This window comes from Gavialis gangeticus, unplaced genomic scaffold (assembly GCF_001723915.1).
Source record: "Gavialis gangeticus isolate Ggan-Ray unplaced genomic scaffold, GavGan_comp1, whole genome shotgun sequence".
Classification (NCBI taxonomy): Eukaryota; Metazoa; Chordata; order Crocodylia; family Gavialidae; genus Gavialis; species Gavialis gangeticus.
In genome coordinates, this window is record NW_017728992.1 from 119,918,155 (window position 1) to 119,926,560 (window position 8,406).

General features: G+C 44.7%; 1 protein-coding gene across 5 annotated transcripts in view; it reads right to left on the reverse strand.

Annotated features, from left to right (window-relative positions):
• Positions 1 to 7,980, reverse strand: part of PLAG1 (PLAG1 zinc finger) — a 55,304-nt gene extending 47,324 nt beyond the window's left edge. For 3 of the 5 annotated variants that reach the window (XM_019527501.1, XM_019527492.1, XM_019527510.1), the window contains exon 1: positions 7,755 to 7,980. The gene's annotated coding sequence lies outside the window, so the exon portion shown is untranslated. The remainder of the gene's footprint in view (positions 1 to 7,754) is intronic. The other 2 variants (XM_019527536.1, XM_019527527.1) reach the window with 1 other exon arrangement.
• Between the last annotated feature and the right edge of the window lie 426 nt (positions 7,981 to 8,406).

The following is an 8,406-nucleotide window of genomic DNA, read 5'->3' on the forward strand; positions in this document are numbered from 1 at the left end:
GAAGCCTGCAGCTTCCCCCCATTCCACTCACAACCACTGCTCCCCTTCCCCCCACTTTACTTTCTGCTCCCACTCCAGTCCCTCCAGCCCTCACCCTGCCTGGCCAGGAGCTGCTGCTGCTTCTCCCTGGCTCAGCCCCAAGTGCCCCAGAGGGGAACAGAGCTGCAGCAGAAGGTAAAGTGGGACAGGCTGCAGGAAGGAACAGATGGTGGGGGAGGTAGCCAGGCTGGACTGGGTTGTACTGCTCCTGACTACCCTGCTGCCCCAGAGAGGTAGAAGGTAAGTGAGGAGATGTAAAGGGGGGGGGGGGGCTAGCTGCAAGGATAAGCAGGGAGTGGGAGGCAGGCAGCAGGGGCAGGGGTCTGGCCTCTTGTCCCCACCACTGCTTTCCCCACCACAGCAGTGGGGGGGAGAGGAATGAATTTAAGAAGACTTTCCACTAATTAGATTTTATACATGGAAAGTTATAACAAACTTATAATTTTCCATGTATAGAATCCAGTTATGGGTGGGGGGGACGTCATCTTAAATATGAAGTTGTCTTCAGAATTCTTGACAAGTGACAACTTCAGAACTCTTGAAAACAGGTGACAACATAACAAGCACAGTTCACAAAATTTGCAACACGATACGGAGGGAGAAAGCCTTGCCAACCCAGTGGACGAAGTCAGTCATCATTACCCTTCCTAATAAAAGGGAAATCTTCACCAATGCACAAACTACCACACCATCATTTTTATCAGCCATCCAAGCAAAGTATTTCTAAAAATAATACTAAACAGACTCAACCCTCAAATAGAGACCATGCTGGCAGAAGAGCAAGCTGGGTTTAGAGCAGGGAGACAGACCACGGAGCAAATTTTCAACATCCAAGTACTGAGTGAAAAGCTCCGTGATCACCAAAAAGAACTTCACCATAAATTCACAGACTTCAAGAAAGCTTTTGGTAGTGTGGCACAAAGCACTCTGGCTCATGGTAAAAAGCATAACACCAGCAGATTCCTGATCACACAAATGGAGAACTTTACTGCAATGCAAGTAGTGCTGATTGACAACATTGTTCAATGGCTCGCAACTTCAGTAGGAGTGCACCAAATTGCTTGCTCTCACCATGCCTTTTCAACTTCTTCCTTGAGCAAATCATGTCAGACGCCTTAGAGAATTTTACAGGAATTACATCAGTTGGAGGACAAAAGATCAATAACCTTCACTTAGCTGATGACATCGATCTGATAGCACGGACATCTGAAAAGCTTCACAATGAGGTGTTCAAGACGAGGCTGGACAGCCACCTTGCCAAGCTCATCTGCACCCAATACTTCTTGCCCATGGCAGGAGACCGGACTTGATCGTACAGGTCCCTTCTGGTTCTATGATTCTAAGAACTTACAGAAATGCTGAACAAAACTGCGAAGAGCTACAGAATGGAGATAAGCACTGAGAAACGAAAAGTGATAACAACCTCCTAGATCACCAACAGCAATGTAGATGTGAAAATCGGCAATGAAAAACTAGAAAGAGCAACAAGTTTTAATTATCTGGGAGCCACCATCACAGAAGACTTAATATCTGAAAAGGAAGTCAAGGCCAAAATAGTTGTTGTCACCAGCCAGCTAACAAAGCTGAAGAGAATCTGGACAAGCAGCAATATTATACAGAAGGTAAAGTTACATCTGCTGTATGCTGTGGTCATCTCTATGATGCTGTATAGCTGTGAGGTATGGGTGCTTAATAAGAAGGTAGAAAACAGAATTGAAGCATTTGAAATGCACTACTTTAGCAGACTGCTGCCTGCCTTGTACACTGAGCACCAGACCAGTAAGTGTCAAGCAGCAAATCAGTGAGGAAATTGGAACCTACAAACTGTTGTTGGAGGCTGTGCAAAGAAGGAAGCTGCAATGGTTTGGAAACATCACGGGAAGACCGGACACCCTTGCCAAAACAGGCAGTCGTTGGACTTGCAACAGAATTGGTTCCTGAAAACTGCATCTTAAGTCGAAATGCTGTAACTCAGAACCAATTTCCCGTTGGAACAATATTATAAATGGGAGATTGGTTCCTGAACCAAAGGTCCGATACCCTATTTTTACCAAAAATAACCAAGAATTTTGTACTCAATCAATTACAGATGAGTAATATAGCTACATGAATGTATTTATATTGTAAATAGCGATCAAATAGATTTGGAAGGACTTTTGAGGTGACTTTGATAGACTTTTTGAAGGGCTCTTGGCTGGAGTCTTGTCTGCAGGTTTTTCTGGAGTCTTGTCTGCTTTCTTAAAGAAAATGTCCAAGGAAATTTGGACAGATACTCTCCAGGGAGATAGGTGACACAGCAAACCTGTTCACTAGTGTGGCGTGGCATTGGATCAAGCATTGTGAAGTTGAAACTGATGTCAGGAAGTTGAAATGGGGTGTCAATTTATAAACGCTGTAAGTGCAAAACGTTACAACGTGAAATGTTGTAAGTCGAGGCCTGCCTACACCATAATGCAGGACACAGTGGATGGAAACAGAAAAAAGAGATAGACCAAAGAAGAGCTGGGGAACTAATATTAAGGATTGGGCAGGCCTCAACTGACAGTGTACAAAGCTAGCCAAACACAGGGCAGAATGGAGGAGGGTTGTTACAGCATCTAAGGTGCCCCAATGGTTACAGTGGCCTTGGGACTGACCTGACTGTGGATTCGGGTAAATACTATATGCATGCATACATAAGTAAATTTACCTGAATCCAAGGTCAGGTCAGATCAGGTCAGTCCCAAGGCTGCTGTGACCATTGGGGCACCTTAGCTACTGTAACAACCCTCCTCTACTCTGCCCCGTGTTTGGCTAGCTTTGTCCATGTATAGTGTACACACACACACACACACACACACACACACACACGAAAAAAACCCCAATTAACCAAACTTGGTTAAAAGTAGGCCTTTCAATCCACTAACAGGGACATCAATAAAAGAAAGCACTGGACAGCTGGTCCTGTCTGTTGCAACTATGGCAGTGAGAAAGGACCAGAAACTTACAGGCTTCTTCTGCACGAAAGATACGTAGCCACCAAACTGGTCACAGCCCTACTGCAACAAAGAGTGAAAAGTTAACAACCAGTATGGTCTATTTCCTTGTTAAGTGTGGCTGAACAGTCAGTAACTTCAACTTTGTGTTGCTATTTTTGGAAAGAACCTAAACAGATGTACTACAAGTTACAGAGAGAGGAAAACCACCCAAAAAACTCCAAGGTTCATAGTACCGTCTCCACATTTCCCACTCTGGAGAGTGGCAGGAAAAAGAAAGCTCCTTGTCCTTTCCAGCACCAGGGGAGACTTGTTAATCCTCCAGGTGGTTTTATATACTTGGTAGTCAGAGGGATCCAAGAGACAAAAACCCCAAGCCAAGGCCAGACATAGCTTACTGGTTTAAACAAAAAGCAACAGTATCTTTTGAATTAAAAAAAGGAAATGGAAAAGAAAGGTCTTGGCAAAACTCCCAATATAATCGTTCTTGAACCTTACTGCTCCTAAGAACTTTTTCTCTTTCTTTCCTGTCCATTTTAATTAAAAAAATGTGGATTAGTATTGAATTAATTGTCTTCCTTTTTTAGTATTGAAATGTACTATTCAACTTCTCTAGTAACAGACTGTAAGAACAAGAGACTTACTAGCTCTGGTACAAGAGGTTCTAGAATGTTAAATGCAGCAAGATACAAGAACTTGTGCACATGTGAGAGTCTGGAAAATATTTTTCTTTCCTCTTATTTACAGTTATGCCGGTAACAAAAATTAAATTTCACATTAGCTGTTGATTAGAATAAACCTGACAAGAATAAGCATCTGAAAATAAAAATAATGAACCCAAAGAAAATACCATCAGTCTCAGCCTAATAATGTTGTTCTTTTAATACCATATTTACCCACATACGAGACTACTTCAAATTTAAACACAACTCCCCAATACTTAGATTCTATATATGAAAAATGTATATACATACAGAATGTGTAGAATCTAAATTTTAAAGGGTCATTTAAAATACCTCCCCTTCCTGCCCCCCCCACTGCAGCAGGGAAAGCTGCATGTGGCAGCCCCCTTGTCCCCCCTTCAATGCCTGCACCCCTGCTCCTTCCTACACCTCTACCCCCGTCAGCTCCTCACAGCCTCTGCCTTCCACCCCCACAGCTGTTTGCTGTCAGGCACAGCCTTGACTCCATCCCTCCAGGCCACCAAGTACATGGAAGCTCTGGCCCCTGCCCAGACATGTGGTAGAGGCAGCCCAGCCCTGGGATGAGGCTCCATGGCCAGGCAGGGGCCACAGCTTCCATGTGCTCCATGTCCCAGGAGGGAATATGTGCAGCCAAGAGGTCACACTAAGGTCGCGTAGGCAACCTTACTTCTGCCATATCTTATATTTTGAGTGCCTGAATTTGCACTCTGCATAGTGTTCTTTTAAATTGGGGTGTTTTTTTTTGTGCAATATAGTTCTATACAATTCCACATGTCCATTATATAAATAAATAAAAAAAAAAAAAAATCACATCTTATATCATTTCAGATTACTCTATCAAAAAGTTGACTTTCAAAAAGGTCCTCAATGTATAATGTTAAAAGTGTTACTAACTGCAGAAACAGAACAATAGAATTATAAAAACATACATCCAAAGGAACCTTAGGAGGTCATCTAGTCCACCTCCCTGCTTGAGGCAGGACGCTCCTTTACTAAACCATCCTAGACAAGTATTTGTCTAATCAGCTCTTAAAAACTTCCAAGGATAGAGATTTTACAACCTCTAGGTAATCTGTACCAATATTTAACCCCTCTTACCATGAAATAGTTCTTCTTGATATCCAACCTAAATTTCCCTTGCAATTTAAGACCATTACGTCTAGTCTTGTCCCCTGCAGCCTCACAGAATAGTATATTGCCGTTCTCTTTATGTATTTTAAGATTTATCAGATCCTCCCTAGAGTCTTCTCTTCTTCAGTAATCCCAGCTCTTCCATCCTTTCCTTGTAAATCCTGTTTCCTAGACCCATCATCACTTTTGTGGGTCTCCACTGGACTCCTTCCAATTTGTCCACATCTTCCTTTGAAGTGCAGGGACCAAAACTGGACACAGTACTCCAGGTAAGGCTTCACTAGTGCCAAATAAAGTGGAAGAATAACTTCCCTTGACTTTCAAGCGACATTCCTGTTAATGCAATCCAGCTCTTGGCTTGTTTTGCAACAAGAGCACACTGTTGACTCATGTTCAGCTTATGGTTCATTATAACCCCAGGTTCTTTACTGCACTGCTTCAGCCTCATCAGTTGTTCTGCAGTCTGTATTTGTCCATGTAATCGTTCCGTCCAAAGTGCTGGATTTTGCAGTTGTCCTAACTGAATTTCAATTGATTCATTTTGGACCATTTTTCTAGTTCATCAAGGTCATTCTAAATCCTAGCCCTACCCTCTACAGTGTCTGCAACTCCACCCAATTTGATGTCCTCTGCAAATTTCCTAATTGTTCACTCAGTCTCATCCTCCAAATCCTTAATGAAAAAACTAAACAGTACCAGACCTAGGACAAACCTCTACAATGGGGTCCCTACCTCATTACTGAGAAGGGGTCAAACTCCAGGGTCTGCTGTCCAGACAAGCCCCAAGTGCAGAATGAAGGGTGGAAAAGACATGAACAAACACTTAACAGCGAGCCAACAGCGACAGCATCATCAGGGATTTGGGGGACTTGCATAGAAACACTGCAGGTCCCAGCAGCAAGGGGCCTCCCTGAAGCTGCATCACCAAGCCAAATAAGAAACCACCTGCAGCAGCTCTGGGGGAGGCAGGTGACTAGCAGCAGGTAGGACTAGGGAGTCATTCAGGTTCAGGCCCTGAGCCAGAACAGGACAGTCTGGCCCTGCAGTGTACAGCAGTGGTCACCAACTGGTTGATCCGGGAACCCCTGACAGTTGATCTCAGTCTGGGGGAGGCTAGCCCACCCCAGACTGAGATCTATTGTCAGTGGCCCCACGATCGGAAGCAGTGGGACACATGTGGGGAATGGCCGGGACGCAGCCTGGGAGTGGTGGAACGCAGGAGCGGCAGGATGCATGTGACCAGGCTGAGCTGTGTCCCCTGCTGCCAGGGCCCGGCCAGGTAAGTGGGATGATCCCCCTCCACACTCCCTGTCACCAGGTGAGTGTGACCCTGGCCAGGCCAGGCCGGGAAAAGGTCAGAGCCCAGGCAGCTCATCCAGGCGCAAAGCCCAGCATGCAGCAGCAGCCACCTCACCCCATGCACAGACTGGGGGGGGGTACATGCTCCCCCACACCTCTGCCAGGGTGCGCACAGTGGCAAAACCCCCCCCATGTGCCTGGACGAGCCGCCTGAGCTCCGACCCTCCACCAGCTTGACCTGACCCAGTCCAGTCAGGGCCCCACTCACCCCTGCCCCACTCCCTCCCTCACTGCAGGGGACTCTGTCTGTCCCTCCTCCACACCCAGACTGACCTGCTAGGTAGGGGGGCATGGCAGGGTGAGGGTGGGAAGGGGCTTGGTAGATCGTGGGTTGCCCTTTACTTCAAAAAGTGATCTTCACCTTAAAAAGGTTGCAGACCACTGCTGTAGAGGAAGGAGCTCCAGGCTACAGAAGCTGCAAGGGAGTGCCTGGTTGACCACCAAGCTGCCTGGGAACTACCAGCAAGACCCTGAGAGCCTATAGAAGGATATAACCCAGGGTTCTGGGTTATGTTGGTACCTAGAGTAGGACAGCACCGCCATAACAGCAGGGACTGTGGGGCCAGAGGGGTGAGGCCAGAAGTGCTGGCCTCGCCCCCCACTCCATCCCTGCTGCCTGTCCGGAACGCTCTTGGAGCACTCCGATTGGCTGCCGAGACAACCACAGTGTAAAGAAAGTGTTATGGACAGACAGACAGACTGACTAAGGCTTTTATATTAGAATACTGGTGGTTGTGGAGGGGACTGTGAAGAATGGTTTATCTGGAGGTCCCATTAGTGCTCTAGAGGCACATGAATACTGAGCCCTGCTGGGGAACAGGCTCAAGACAAAGTGAGCAGGCAAAGCCCACAGGAGGGTAGCATTTGGGGCCAGAATGCCCAAAGCCAGGCAGTGTTTGGAGGCCAGAGAGCCTGGAGCCCAGAAACTGGGCAAGACCTAAGGAGGGCTAGGACTGAGCAACCACCCTGAAAAACCAAGTTGTTGCAGTCACAATCTACACCCCCCATTAGACAAGCACTTTGTTACAGAACTGCACTCAGTACCTTCTGCCAATTACACATCAAGCCATTAATAACTATTCTTTGAGCACAATCATCCAATCACTATATTTTCACATTTAATAGTATTTTCATCTAGACCATCTTTCCTTAGCTTATTAATGACAAATAATATCACAGGAAACGGTGTCAAAAGTCTTGTTCAGAATGTATTGATTCTCCTCACTAACATTCAGTGCATAACTTTTTTCCCCTTTTTGGGTTCTTCTTGACATTGTACTGGCTCTGCTTCATTGAGACATCCCCCAAAGACTTGATTCTGTGATGTTACAGTACAAAGGAAAAACTTGACTACACCATACTCTATGCAAGTGACTTTTTAACAATTATACGGCACAATTTTCAAAGCTTTTTAAAAAAAAACCCAAAAGGAAACAAGAGAGGAAGGGAGGGAGAAAGACAGATAGAAATGTAGTTTTATATCCCTTAAGGTATGAAATATAATGTAACTTTGAGAAATGCACCACATAATTAAAAAGCCACTTACCTGAACTCCTAAAGACCTGTTCCACATTCCAGTAGGGCTCCATTAGTAGCTGGGAAATCATAGAATGATGCATTCTGAGATGTGACACAGCAAAGCCAATGCAACTTCGAGAGAAGCTGAAAAGAAACAAAAAGGCTAATTTTCAGCTGTCTGTGTATTAGGTACTTCTCTGAGCCCAGTTAATGGGGATTTTCAGTCCACAGTTCTGGTGATTATGATTCCTTTTTTCCTTTAGATTACCATTAATACTAAATTTATCAAAACTAAATGAAACCAACAGGTTAAATGTTTTCAACATATAACAGGTGAAAATCTGATGGCAAGAGATGTAATACTAGTTCTATAGCTGTAATACTTTAATCCCAGAGGTTACATATTACAATATCCAAGTAATTTCAGGTTATTAACAGGAAGTTAACAATTGCATAGCAAGGATGATCTGAGATAAACAAACTGGTAGTCCACAAGCCTGATTTGGTTTGATTTAAAATTCCTGTAAAGTAAATACTAAAAACATATGCACCAGGGTAGCTAAATCTAGTTCCACAAACTCCTACTGTAACAGATTGCACCAGTGCAACATTAAGCCTATATCAATAGCTTATTTTGTCAGTCAATGGTGTTCCACCAGTGCAAATGTAATTTAAAAAAC